The sequence below is a fragment of the Bos grunniens genome, chromosome 6, assembly GCF_055505025.1.
Source record: "Bos grunniens cultivar Pamir isolate PY7600 chromosome 6, Bosgru_T2T1.0, whole genome shotgun sequence".
Lineage (NCBI taxonomy): Eukaryota > Metazoa > Chordata > Mammalia > Artiodactyla > Bovidae > Bos > Bos grunniens.
In genome coordinates, this window is record NC_141170.1 from 58320868 (window position 1) to 58334502 (window position 13635).

At 43.3% G+C, this 13635-nt stretch overlaps 1 long non-coding RNA gene across 1 annotated transcript; it reads left to right on the forward strand.

Annotated features, from left to right (window-relative positions):
- The first annotated feature begins 6136 nt into the window (after positions 1-6136).
- On the forward strand, positions 6137-8265 carry LOC147370765 (uncharacterized). Its single transcript, XR_015165447.1, has 2 exons — positions 6137-6541; positions 7795-8265. It is a non-coding gene; the product is annotated as an uncharacterized LOC147370765 (long non-coding RNA).
- Positions 8266-13635: the final 5370 nt, after the last annotated feature.

The following is a 13635-nucleotide window of genomic DNA, read 5'->3' on the forward strand; positions in this document are numbered from 1 at the left end:
CTTCCTGATCTGCATACAGGTTTCTCAAGAGGCAGGTCAGGTGGTCTGGTATTCCCATCTCTTTCAGAATTTTCCACAGTTTATTGTGATCCACACAGTCAAAGGCCTTGGCATAGTCAATAAAGCAGAAATAGGTCCACTTACATGTCTACAAATGATCCAATTTTGTTCCTTTTTATGGCTGAGTGATATTCTATCGTATGTATGTACCACATCCATTCTTCTACTGATGGATATTTAGGCTGCTTCCATGTCCTGGCTATTGTGAATAGCGCTGCAATGAACATTAGGGTGCATGTGTCTTTTGGCATTATGGTTTTCTCCGGGTATAGGTAACTAATGAGAGCCTACTGTATAGCTCAGGGGGCTCTATTCAATGCTGTCTGGTGACCTAAATGGGAAGGAAATCCAAAAAAGAGAGGATATATGTATACATAAGATCCCCTGGAGGAGGAAATGGCAACCCACTCCAGTATTCTTGCCTGGTAAATCCTATGGACAGAGGAGCCTGGAGGGCTACAGTCCTTGGGTTCACAAAGAGTCGGACACGAGTTGACTTGCAACTAAGCTCACATGCACTGCAGACTCAAGGCTGAGAATGCGGAGACTCTTACGCTCAGTGTCAGCCCTGGGGTGAGATTAGACCTGGGGTGGGGATGGGGTCTCAGGGCCGTGAACGAGCGCAGCTGTAAATACTGTATTGTCTGCCCACCAGAGAGAGATATGGATGATCCTCAGGCACCTAAGGCAGTAAGTACACCTCCCCACGACGCAGTCAACACAACATCCATGCCTTGTGCAGAGGCAAGGATGACTCTTCTATTAACATGGCTTTGGCCTTTCTACCCCTTTAAAAGATTTCTTACGTCTTGTTGTCTGTTTACTGAGCTTCAGGCATAATCCTTGGTGTTGGGAACACAGTATCAATACAGGGCTCTACTTGCTGCTCTGTCACAGACAGTCTAGCAAACAGAAGGCAAGAAATGTTGGCCTTGCCCTTTTGCAGCAATACAGAGTCTGCCGTTACTGCATGAAGGAGATTTACCTCTCTCTTGCCCTGCCGAGCCTGGCTTGCATTACTGGAGAAACCACCCAGCTGTAAACGCTCGCAGTAAAGGGCAGTGGCGCCAGTGCCCATTAAATGAATTTGATTCCAAGTCGCCCCTGATGGGAAAGGGGAGGGGCTGCCACCTCTGTGAGGATCACAGGTTCCATGGAAAACCATCTGGGCTCATTCCTCTGCTTAAAGCGCACAGCTCCCTTCTGCCTAGAGACAGAAGCAAAAGTCTTAAGCATGGCCTCCCAAACCCTGGTGTTCCCACTGCAGTGCCCTCCCCTGGGCCAGACCCCTGCGCAAGTGCCTGCAGTTTCTGAATCACAAGAGCACGACTTCCCTCTCCCCTGTGCCTGGGACTCCGCTCTGCCTGGCCCATCACCACTTTCTCCACTACCAGGTTTTACTGATATTCTTCTTCTCCTCAAGGCTTACCTCAGCCCCCAGGCACTTGTGAGGACCACTGCTCCCTTGGTCCCCACCCCCTCCCTTAACTCTCTCGTTACAAAGCACCCATTCCTGCCAGAGACCTGTGAGCCGTCGGGTCAAGTCACCACTGAGCTCTTACTTGCCTCTCTTTCCCTCCGTCTGTCTGTCTCTGTCTCTCTGTCTTTCTCTCTTTCAGGGACTGTGAGCTGCTATTTCTGTGTCTCCAGAATGAGCGTCATGTCCGTGCATGAAGATAAGAAAGTCAGAAAAAGGAGGGTGGGCTCCTGATCACAATCCCAACCACGCTACCACCCCTATCTACTGGGGTGTGTGTCTACTGGAATGTGTGCGTGTTGGGGTGCATCTGTGTGTTGGCAGAAGGTCAAAGAAAAGAAACAGATGTGAGAGGGAAGCTAGGCAATGCCAGTACTGTAACTTACCCACTCTCACATCATTCAAACCTGGATAGTATTCACTTTGTAACTCTATTCTATTTCTCTCTCATTTCTCTCTGGAGAAGGAAATGACAACCTGCTCCAGTATTCTTGGAGAATTCCATGGATAGAGGAATTCTTGGAGAATTCCATGGATAGAGGAGCCTGGTGGGCTACATACAGTCCATGGGGTCACAAAGAGTCGGACACGACTGAGTTGGACATTTCTCTGTAGTTCATTTTCCGCTGGGCAACCAGGGGGGTTGTTTCACAACAAGAGCGTACCATGTCACCTCTTAGCTTGAAATCCTGAAATGGCTTCCCAAGAATCACACAGAATAAAACCAAAGTCCTTACAGCGGCCCTCGAGGTCTCCTGTGACCTGCCCCTGCCCGTGACCTCTCTGCTCTGGCTCTCACATCTCTCCCCTCACTCACTAGTACCCTCTGGCCTCTCAGCACCAGCTCTTCCCTCAGTGCAGAATCTTCTTTCCCAGATGCTTTGGTTTTGCTCAGTCATTTTGTCAATGAGATTGACCTTGACTGCGTCAACTCAACACATTCAAAACTGACCTTGACCTTTCTATTCAACCACGTGCCTCTCCCCCACCTCCTTACCAAGCTCTGCTGTGTAATTTTCTCTTTTTTCCATACCTTTCATCACCTTCTGGGCTTCCCAGGTGGCGTTAGTGATAAAGAGTCCGCCTGCCAATGCAAGAGATGTAAGAGACTGAGGTTGGATCCCAGGATTGGGAAGATCCCCTGGAGGAGAGCATGGCAACCCACTCCAATATTCTTGCCTGGAGAATCCCATGGACACAGGAGCCTGGTGAGCTATAGTCCATGGAGTCGCAAAGAGTCGGACATGACTGAAGTGACTTAGCATGCTCACATTCAGCTTCTATCATACCAGATACTTTGCTGACTTGTTCATTGTTTACTGTCTCCTGCCTGCACCAACCGCCCCCCTCCAGATACTTTTGTCTATTTTGTGGTTATGTAGCTATTTGTTAAGTCTTTCCCCTAGTCAGTTACAGTGCTTCCTTTTTCACTATAATATTGTTAAGAATAATATTTTACTATATAAATCTTCACATAGACCTTTGATTATTTCTAAGAATTTGAGTCACTTGATCAGATGTTACATACTTATAAGACTTTTGATGCCTATTACAAACTTGATTTCCTGTCACGCTTTTTGTATAATATATGTTTGTTGAGAAGCAATGTTTTCCTGTTGCGGGCAGCCTATAAACTTAATTATGTGTCCCAGCAATTCCACTCTAGGAGTCTACCCACAAGACATGAAAACATATCCACACAAACACATGTATATGATTGTTCAGAGCAGCGTTCTTCATCATAGTCCCCAAATGGAAGTAACTGAGCTGCCTATGCAATGGTGAATGGATAAACGAGAGGAGGCATCTTCATACCATGAAATACTATTCAGCAGTAAAAAGGGCAGAACAATTGGTTCATGCTACCACAAGAATGTGCTTGTGCTAAGAGAAAGAAGCCAGATGCAAGCAACTACATTTGCATGCTTCCGTTTACAGAAAAAGCACATCTGAGGAGACAAAAAGCAGATAAGTCATTACCTTGGGCTGGGGTAGGAGCAGAGATTCATTGTAAACAGACACAAGAAACATTTGGGGATGGTGGAAATGCTCTAAAACTGGATTTGTGGGGATGGTTTTACAACTCTATACAAAAATAATAGAATTGCATACTTACAATGGGTTAATTTTATGGTACGTAAAACTACACCTTAATAAAGTCATTAAGGGAATTGGGAATAGATGTAATCAGAGGGAAAGATTAGGGAGAAAGTTCATATAAAATGCATGCTGTGATTTTAACAGTTTGAGAAAAAAAAAGTATAGCATAAGAGAAAGAAAGGAAGAAGGGGTGATGGGAGGAGAGAAAGAGAAGGAAAGGAAGAAGCGAGGAAAAGGGAGGGAGAGAAATATCGTGCATATACTACAGGTCCCCTTTTGTGGTGGCTCAAGACTATTAGAAGAGACCCCACAGAAAATCCATGAAGTGAGTCGACTTTGCACAAATAATAACGAACTTACAGCCTTTATACTGTCAGCAAGTGTCTTTAAAGAAGAGGTACATGGGCCCACAGTGTCCCACAGAAGCAAATAAAGTCACAGAAGTAAAAAAAAAAACAAACTAGGCCTGGTTTCCTAGCCACTAACTATTATTCTTTATTTCAAAGAATTTATGGGCCTTAAATGTTAAAATAATTATTATAAAGCTCTCAAAGGTAGCTTCCATGTTTTCAAAAGGAATTTTAAAAAGGGAGCCTTCTAGACCGATGTGGCTCTGTTGGTGGCATTTCTGAGCAGTATTGTGGGGGGCAAGAGTGGGAGGTGGGTGCAGAGAATTCCAGGAGGAGCTACAGACAAAATAGTCCCAGAGAGAAGCAAACAGCAGATCATACTGGAAGGCCTGGAATTCTTCATTACACACAAAATGAGAATTTTCAGGACCATGTTTTATTTCTGTGTTTTTTGGCTACAAGACACATGTTGCAGGATCTCAGTTCCCCAACCAGGGATTAAACCCATGGCACTGCAGTGAAAAAACTGAATTCTAACCACTAGACCACCCTGGAACTCCCAAGTACTATGCATTTTAAGGACATCATTTTTTAAAAATCATACTCATACAGTTTGGATTTTTGTGACCTTCTGTAGTGATGAGTAAGATGTGCAGGTCAGATTTCAGTAAGCGATTAAGGTTACACATCACCTTACCTGTTTGCATGAGTGCTCAATCATGTCTGACTCTTCGAGACCCCATCGACTGTAGCCCGGAAGGCTCTTCTGTCCACGGGGATCTTCAGGCAGGAATACTGGAGCAGGTTGTCAGTTCCTTCAGGGGATCTTCCCTTACCTCTTTATGTTTCACCAAACTGGTGCCTCCTGATGACAAGTACAGACAGAGCTAGCCGTGTGTTCCTGGGGCAAACTTGGGCTGCAGGCTGAGTCGGGGAACTGACTGACCATACACCCCCGGGGAGGATGCAGAATATAAGGGAGGGCTGTCAGTTCCTGGAACATCAGCAGATTCTTCACACCCTCGTGCTCAGAGATGTGAGGAGGGCAAGGAAATGAGAAGAACCAATGTGATTTCTTCCTGGGGGTGGGGCAGGCACAGGGGTCAGTGGTGGGGACCACAAAGGGGTGGTTTAGAGAGGACAATCAGGGCAGGCCAGAGGCTCGCAAATGTGTTGCATCGCTTTATTAAGTTATACCTAGGTTTCCTTCTGTTGGTCAGTCACTAAGTTGTGTCCGACCCTGCAACCCTATGAACTGCAGCACACCGGGCTTCCCTGTCCTTCACTATGTTCCAGAGTCTGCTCAAACTCATATCCTTTGAGTCGATTATGACAACCAACCATCTCATCCTTTGTCGCCCCCTTCTCCTTCTGCCCTCAATCTTTCCCAACATCAGGGTCTTCTCCAATGAGTCAGCTCCTCAAATCAGGTGGCCAAGGAGTTTCAGCATCAGTCCTTCCAATGAATTGGGTTGATTTCCTTTAGGATTGACAGCTTTGATCTCCTTGCTGTCCAAGGGACTTTCAAGAGTCTTCTCCAGCACCACAATTCAAAAGTATCCATTCTTCAGCACTCAACCTTCTTTATGGTCCAGCTCTCACACCCATACATGACTACTAGGAAAACCAGAATTTTGAGTATATGGACCTTTGTCAGCAAAGTGATGTCTCTGCTTTTTAATACACTGCCTAGGTTTGTCATAGCATTTCTTCCAAGGAGCAAGCATTTCCTTCTGCTGCATAACAAATTATACAAACTTAGATGCTTGAATCAACACCCATTTCTTATCTCAGAGTTCTATAAACCAGAAGTCCAGCGTGGCCTGGCTGGGTTGTCGTACAAGAGATCTTATAAGGCTGAAGTGAAGGTAAGGTCTTACAAGGTCGGCTGTGTTTCTTTCTGGAAACTCTGGGAAAAAATCTGTATCCAGGCTCCTTCAGGCTGTAGAACTTAGACCCTCACTACCCTACTGCCAGCCTAGGGGCACTCCCACCTCCCAGAGACTGCCCACATTCCTTTGCCGGGAAAAGCCTAGTCCTTTTTAAGGACTAGGTCAGGCCAACTGAGGATAATCTATCTTAATGCCAATTAATTTGGGACCTTAATTACATCTGCAACTCCCCTCAAACAGCACCTAGATTAGTGTTTGATTGAATGCCCGGGAGAAGGTGTTTACACACCAGGGCCTGGGAGGCTTGGGGGCCACTCTAGGATTCTGCTTGCAGCAAGTTACTTAGGGAAGCTGGTCTGTGTAGTTAAGTGATCCTCAGAGCAGGTGGTACCAAGCCCTAATGAATCTTTTGGAAATTCCCATGCAAATATTTTGTTGCGGTAACAGGGGATAGGTTCCACCAGCATTTAGTGCTCGGGGCCAGGTGGTGAGAAGACAGCCTCACACAATGAGGAATTAGGCTGCATGTTACTCAGCTTTCAAATGTCCCCCTAGGCCTTCGTGCCAATGGAAAATCAGTACTATTGTCTGAACTTCAATTTTTTTTACACAGTGTGCTGAATTTTACATAAATACAGTAGTGGATGAGCCAGGGGAAGAATGTAAGTATTTTGTTTGGGGCTTTAACAAGATTTTCACCACTGGGGGAAAACTGCATGACCAATGACAAGGCTACTCAGGGAGCCTGAATTATCAACGTGCCACCCCTGCTCCATCTGCAGCTGTCACTGGCCCTGTCTTCAGGATTCTAAGTACCAGCCTTGTCTCACTTCACGTCTTCTCATGTGGCAATACCTGAGCACTCACGTGTTGAAGCATTTTCCTGAAATTGATTTCTTAAGATTGTGTGTGTTGGTAGGTTATATTAGTATGAACCCTTTCAGGACTGTAAAGGGGATATTTCAACCTAGTGGTTATGATAAGGGGCCATGAGTGTGAAGAGCTGAGAACTAAAGCTCTACTGCATGCACCTCCTGAAGCTGGGAATGGCCAACAGAGTGAATGGTGGGGCACGTGGGATGTAAGCTCTTAGAGGTGGAAGGGACTTCTGTGAACTCTGAGTCAATTTAATTACTTTATTTAAAAAAAGAGGAAACTAAGGTCGGAAAAGGGAATTAGTTAATGTCACCCAACTACTTAATGTTAATGCTGGCCCAGACCCAGCGAAGAGTTGACTCATTGGAAAAGACTCTGATGTTGGGAGGGATTGGGGGCAGGAGGAGAAGGGGACGACAGAGGATGAGATGGCTGGATGGCATCACTGACTTGATGGACGTGAGTCTGAGTGAACTCCGGGAGTTGGTGATGGACAGGGAGGCCTGGCGTGCTGTGACTCATGGGGTCGCAAAGAGTCGGACACGACTGAGAGACTGAACTGAACTGAACTGAGACCCAGTTCTCTTAATGAAAAAGTCAAATCATCTACATGCCACTACTTGAAAGGGAATTCCCTGGTGGTCCAGTGGTTAGGACTTGGAGCTTTCACATCCAGGTTCAGTTCCTGGTTAGGGAACTAAGATTCCACAAGCTGTCCCACGTGGTTCCAAAAAAAAAAAGAGAGAGAGAAGCTACTTGAAAATAAAATTAACATTCCATAACTAAAGTATTGAGGAAAATATTTTCTTAAAGATCTGTTATAACAACTTAATATTATACAATTAAATCCACTATTTTCAGTTAAAATGTTGAAAGCCAGATTCTACTAGATGTAGAGTTGATTATAGAACTGATTATATCAAATCAATTGTATTTGGGATACTATCTAACTCAATATCAGCAAAGGAAGCATTTATTTATTTAATGAACTTGTGACTTGAAATTATTCCTGCTAATTTCTATTTACTTTCTGATACAGGTTGATTTTGGCCAATCTATACCAAGACTGGTTAGATGAGTTCAAAACACTGGGAAAAAATGAGGCCAAATCACTATCATACTTCATCTTTTCCAGAGGGCCAGTCACCAAAAGCAACTGGTTTTTCTTTCCCCAGTGGACAGCGCTGGACATTATACAAACCTACATAACTCAGTTGGTAAAGAATCTGCCTGCAATGCAGGAGACCTGGGTTCAATTCCTGGGTCAGGAAGATCCCCCTGGAAAAGGAAATGGCAACCCACTCCAGTGTTCTTGCCTGGAGAATCCCATGAACAGAGGAGCCTGGTGGAGTACAGTCCATGGGGTCACAAGGAGTCCGAGAGGACTGAGCAACTAGACCACCACCACCGCCACCACTTAGCTTTGAAGTTGCCATAAGCTTTCCTTTGCTGCCACCTACTGGATAAAATGAGCATAGTTTTAAATAAAGCTTTTCAGTTGAGTTCAGTTCACTCGTTCAGTCTTGTCTGACTCTTTGCGACCCCATGAATCGTAGCACGCCAGGCCTCCCTGTCCATCACCAACCCCCAGAGTTCACTCAGACTCACGTCCATCGAGTCAGTGATGCCATCCAGCCACCTCCTCCTCTGTCATCCCCTTCTCCTCCTGCCCCCAATCCCTCCCAACATCAGAGTCTTTTCCAATGAGTCAACTCTTTGCATGAGGTGGCCAAAGTACTGGAGTTTCAGCTTTAGCATCATCCTTCCAAAGAATACACAGTACTGGTCTCCTTTAGAATGGACTGATTGGATCTCCTTGCAGTCCAAGGGACTCTCAAGAGTCTTCTCCAACACCACACACAGTTCAAAAGCATCAATTCTTCAGCACTCAGCTTTCTTCACAGTCCAACTCTGGCATCCATACATGACCACTGGGAAAACCATAGCCTTGACTAGACGGACCTTTGTTGGCAAAGTAACGTCTCTGCTTTTCAATATGCTATCTAGGTTGGTCATAACTTTTCTTCCAAATAAAGCTTTTATCTTCCTTCTATTGTTTTAAGGGACTTTCCCAGTGGCTCAGAGGTAAAGAATCCATCTCCCAGAGCAGGAGACACAGAAGATATGGATTCAGTCTCTGGGTTGGGAAGATCCCCTGGAGGAGGGAACAACAACTCACTCCAGTATTCTTGCCAGGACAATCCCATGGCGGGTTACAGTCTGTGGGGTCACAAAGAGTCAGACATCACTGAAAACTATAAGGAATTCACGTATTGGCCACTCAATTTGAACTTAAATACTGAAACACTGGACATTTAAATGTTGTTTCTTGTAATGCCCAGAGATACTTAAATGCAACCATAGTAAATAAACCTATGAATCTTCATTTTCAAAACCCCTCTTCTGCCCTTAGAAAGTTATAGTTTAAATTTCAAATCATGCTTCCCTTCTTAAAAAGTCAGTGGCCTACAAAAGGGTACACTTGTATTACTCATGTCTTGATGTGAAATAGAATGTACCCCGCTCACTGCAAAGAATGAGGCAATAATGGATGGACATGTAGTTGTCCTGTCTCTCTAGGCAACTTGTGGCTGTGACTTATTCAACTAAAACCAATTACATTGATCCAGGTGCTACTAATTTAGCTCTGGCTCTTGACAATTCCCCTTGTCCATGGTCTCCTGGAGCTACTCCTGGCAGCACAGCTTGCGGTTGAGAGCTGAGGATTGTGCCATCAACTCCTAGCACATGACAATACTTGTGAAGTGCTGGAATACAGCAAGTGCTATGGTTTTAATTTGCATCACCACTTATCTTTGATCCATCTCTCCTTTTCCTCCAAGCTACCAAGTGTCCTTCATTTCCTGGGATAAGGCCCTACTTTCAAAGCATAAAATCTTCTTTGAAGTAAATAAAGACTCCTCGCTTCCACTGAAGAAGGGGTGTGTGGGTTTGATCCCTGGTAGGGGAAATAAAATCCTGCATGCCACATGGTGTGGCCAAAAATAACTTTTTTAAGTGGGGGGTGGGGATACTTAGCATCAGGTGGCTTTGCCTGTTGCCTGTTGAAAACACTACAAAGTCACTTTCATTACATTCTTGAACACCATATAAAAAAATAAACTCAAAATGGATTAAGGACTTAAATGCAAAACTGGATACTATAAATTCCAGAGGAAAACATAGGCAGAACATTCTTTGACATAAATCACAGAATTTTTTTTTTGGATCTGTCTCCTAAAGCAAAGGAAATAAAACCAAAATAAACAAATACGACCCAATTAAACTTTAGCACAGCAAAACAAAAAGACAACCTACTGAATGGGAGAAAAATATTTGCAGATGATATAGCTGTTAAGGGAGTAATATCCAACATATGTAGATAGCTCATACAACTCAACATAAAAACAATTCCAATTAAGAATTGAACAAAAGAACTAAAGACATTTTTCCTAAGGAAATGCACATGAAAAGATGCTTAACATCGCTTATCATCAGGGAAATCAAAACCACAATGAGATATCACTTCAAACCTGTCAGAATGACTGTCATCAAAAAGAACACAAATAGTAAGTGTTGGCAAGGATGCAGAGAAAGGCGAACCTTCATACTCGGCTGAGGGAAATGTAAATTGGTGCAGCCACTATGGAAAACAGTATGGAGGCTTCTCAAAAAATTAAGAATTCCACTCCCAGAGACACATACAGAAAAAAAAAAAAAACACTAATCCTAAAAGCTCAGAGCAGTATTATTGACAATTGCCAAGATGTGGAAGCAAGCTAAGTGTCCACGAACCAGATGAATGGATAAAGAAGATGTGGTGTGTGTGCATAAATATATGTGTGTGTGCTTGTGTATACACACACACATATATATATACACACACACTAAAATAGCCAATAAAAAAGTGAAATTTTGCCATTTGCGGCAACATGGAAGGACTTGGAAGGCATCATGCTGAGTGAAATAAGTCAGACAAAGAAAGTCAAGTATTTGTAACATCACTTATATGTGGAATCTAAAAAATACAGCAAACTAGTGACTAGAACAAAAAAGAATCAGACTCACAGAAAGAGGGGAGAGAGTGTAGAGGCAGGGGATTAAGAGGTGCAAACTATTCGGTATAAAATAAGCTACAAGGATACATTTACAACAAGAGGAATATAGTCAGTATTTTATAATAACTATAAATGGAGTATAACCTTTGAAAGCCATTCCCTTGTCCAGCATATTATACACCCTTAACTTATATAATATTATACAGCAACTATATACTTCAATTTAAAAAAAGACCAAAGTCACCTTCATTGCCAAAGATTAGTAACATTTTAAGGAATAAGCCAACTGGGCATAATCTCACTGAAGAAACAGAAGCTCTGAGTTGTACAACTCCAGGAGGTATTGCCCTTACAATAAGCTGATTGTACCTCCTGGGGTTACACATGGCTGAGGTCTCAGGGAGCACACTGGGGAAGATGCTGGTACTAGAGGAAAACTTCCAGAAGCCAGGCCCTTCCCAGACATTTTCACTCTGTGTTGTCCATTTTAACACGAAACAATTGAAAACATGGAGGACGGTAATTCCTTTGTCCAAAGTTACCAAAAGGCAGAGTGGCTGACTCCGAAATGAGGACAACTTCCTCTGGGGGTCATTCCACAGCCTAAGTCCTGATTTCCCCAGTAATTAGCAGTAAGAACTTGGGCACATAAACTAATCTCTGTGTTTCCTCAGTAAAAGTGAAATTTCTCTGCACCTTCAGGGTTGGAATCACCCACATATATCAGCTATTATATGACCCTCCATGGTGTGACTTGCTAAAAAGTGTGTTAGAGTTTGAGAGCATTTTAATAAATATGCTTCTCATGCATAAAGTCTTATAGCTACATTTAGTGGTATAATTTGTATTTCTAAGACCAAAAGCAGTATCTTCACCAGCTTCTGCTAGCGGAAAGGAGCCTTGTTCTGTTTCCTTTCTCCTAAGTCAATCTAAACAGTGACCATGAAATTCACACACCTTCTAAGACCAAAAACAGTATCTTCACCAGCTTCTGTTAGCAGAAAGGAGCCTTATTCTGTTTCCTTTCTCCTAAGTCAATCTAAACAGTGACCATGAAATTCATACACCAAGTCAGAACTGAAAATGCATCTCCCTGGTTTCAGCTCCAAGCACTTAAAATCACGTCAATGTGTATTTAGTTGTCTACATTAGAAGATTGTTAACAGTAGTGATCACTTTGCTCCTAGGAACCAAAATATCCTTTACTTAGAAGTTGGAATCAGAAGTATTATCACCATAGAATAGTTAGAGCTGAAAATTTTAAGGTAGCTGAGACCCAAGCCTCCTGGGCTTCTGAAACAGACAAGATAAAGTGCTTCTGTGAAGATCAGACTAAGGGGTGGTGGTCTGGGGTTTCTTCCCTGAGGTCCTGAATTCCTACAACTAGAGAGGAAGTGCTATATTCAAGTATCAATCATTGAAAACAAATGTCATTTATCATTAATCCAAGCTTATCTTACGTTAGTATGCCTTATCTACAAATTAGTTAAGGTTTAATAAATGGCAAATACATTAGTTTTTTAAAAAACTTCTGAAAAGAAATCATTAAAAAAAAAAAAAAAAGCAAAAGCCTCATTGATTGAGGTATGTCAAAGGGACACAGGAGCCAACTGAAATAGCTCTCAATGCCCAAAGCTAAAAGTTACAACATGAGGTTACTAGATGATAACCCAGAGTATAAAATATCCAGGAGTTCATACTGATTACATAAATAGGTGAGGAGACAAAGCTCCCTTACAAAAGAATTCTGAATAATTTATATAGATACTCCACCTTCAAGGAGAAACAGAGCTTAATTCAACTCCCTGCTCCTATAGGGGGCGCTGTGCAGACCTCCTTCTACTATACAGTGGAGTGGGGGCAGGAGTAGCTTTACTATGCAGAAATGCAACCACTATCTAGCCAGGTGATCAAGGTGGTTATGTACTCTTGATACGACGTGACGAGACCAGCACTTTACCTGTGGTCTTCCGCCCCCAAAACTCATAACCTTAACTATGAGAACATTGGGCAAATCCCGAGTGGGGCATCCTACCAAATACTTGACCAGTACTCCTCAAAACTGTTACAAGTCTGAGAAACCGTCATAGCCAAGAGGAACCTAAAGAGTATTTTGGATGGGATCCTCAAAAGAAAAAAGACATTAGGTAAAAACAAAAGCAATTTGAATAAGGTGTGGACTTCAGTCAATAGTATTTTCAATGTGAAGTGAAAATCGCCAACTCTTTGGGACCCCACGGACAGTGCAGCCCATCAGGCTCCTCTGTCCATGGAATTCTGCAGGTAAGAATACTGGAGTGGGTAGCTGTTCCGTTCTCCAGGGGAATCTTCCCAAACCAAAGTCTCCCGTATCACAGGCAGATTCTTTACCAGCCGAGCTACCAGGGAAGCCCATATTATCAATCAGTTCATTAACTGTGACAAACGTATCATATTAATGTTAAGATGAAATGGGGGAAATGGATGAGGGGTGTTAGTTGCTCAGCTGTGTCCAACTCTTTGTGACCCCATGGACTGTAGCCCACCAGGCTCCTCTGTCCATGGAATTCTCCTTGCAAGAATACTGGAGCGAGTTGCCATTCCTTTCTCAAGGGGATCTTCTCCACCCAGGGAATGACCCAGGTCTTCTACATCACAGGCAGATGTTTTCGTGTTTGAGCCACCAATGGATGAGGGGTATATGAGAACTGTAACATCTTGTTTTTCTATAAAATTACTCTTACGGCATAAGAAACATGATCACTAACACTGCATTAACCTTGTAAGAGGACAGGTAGTTACTAGGCTTATCATGGTAATCATTTCATGATGTATTTAAACGT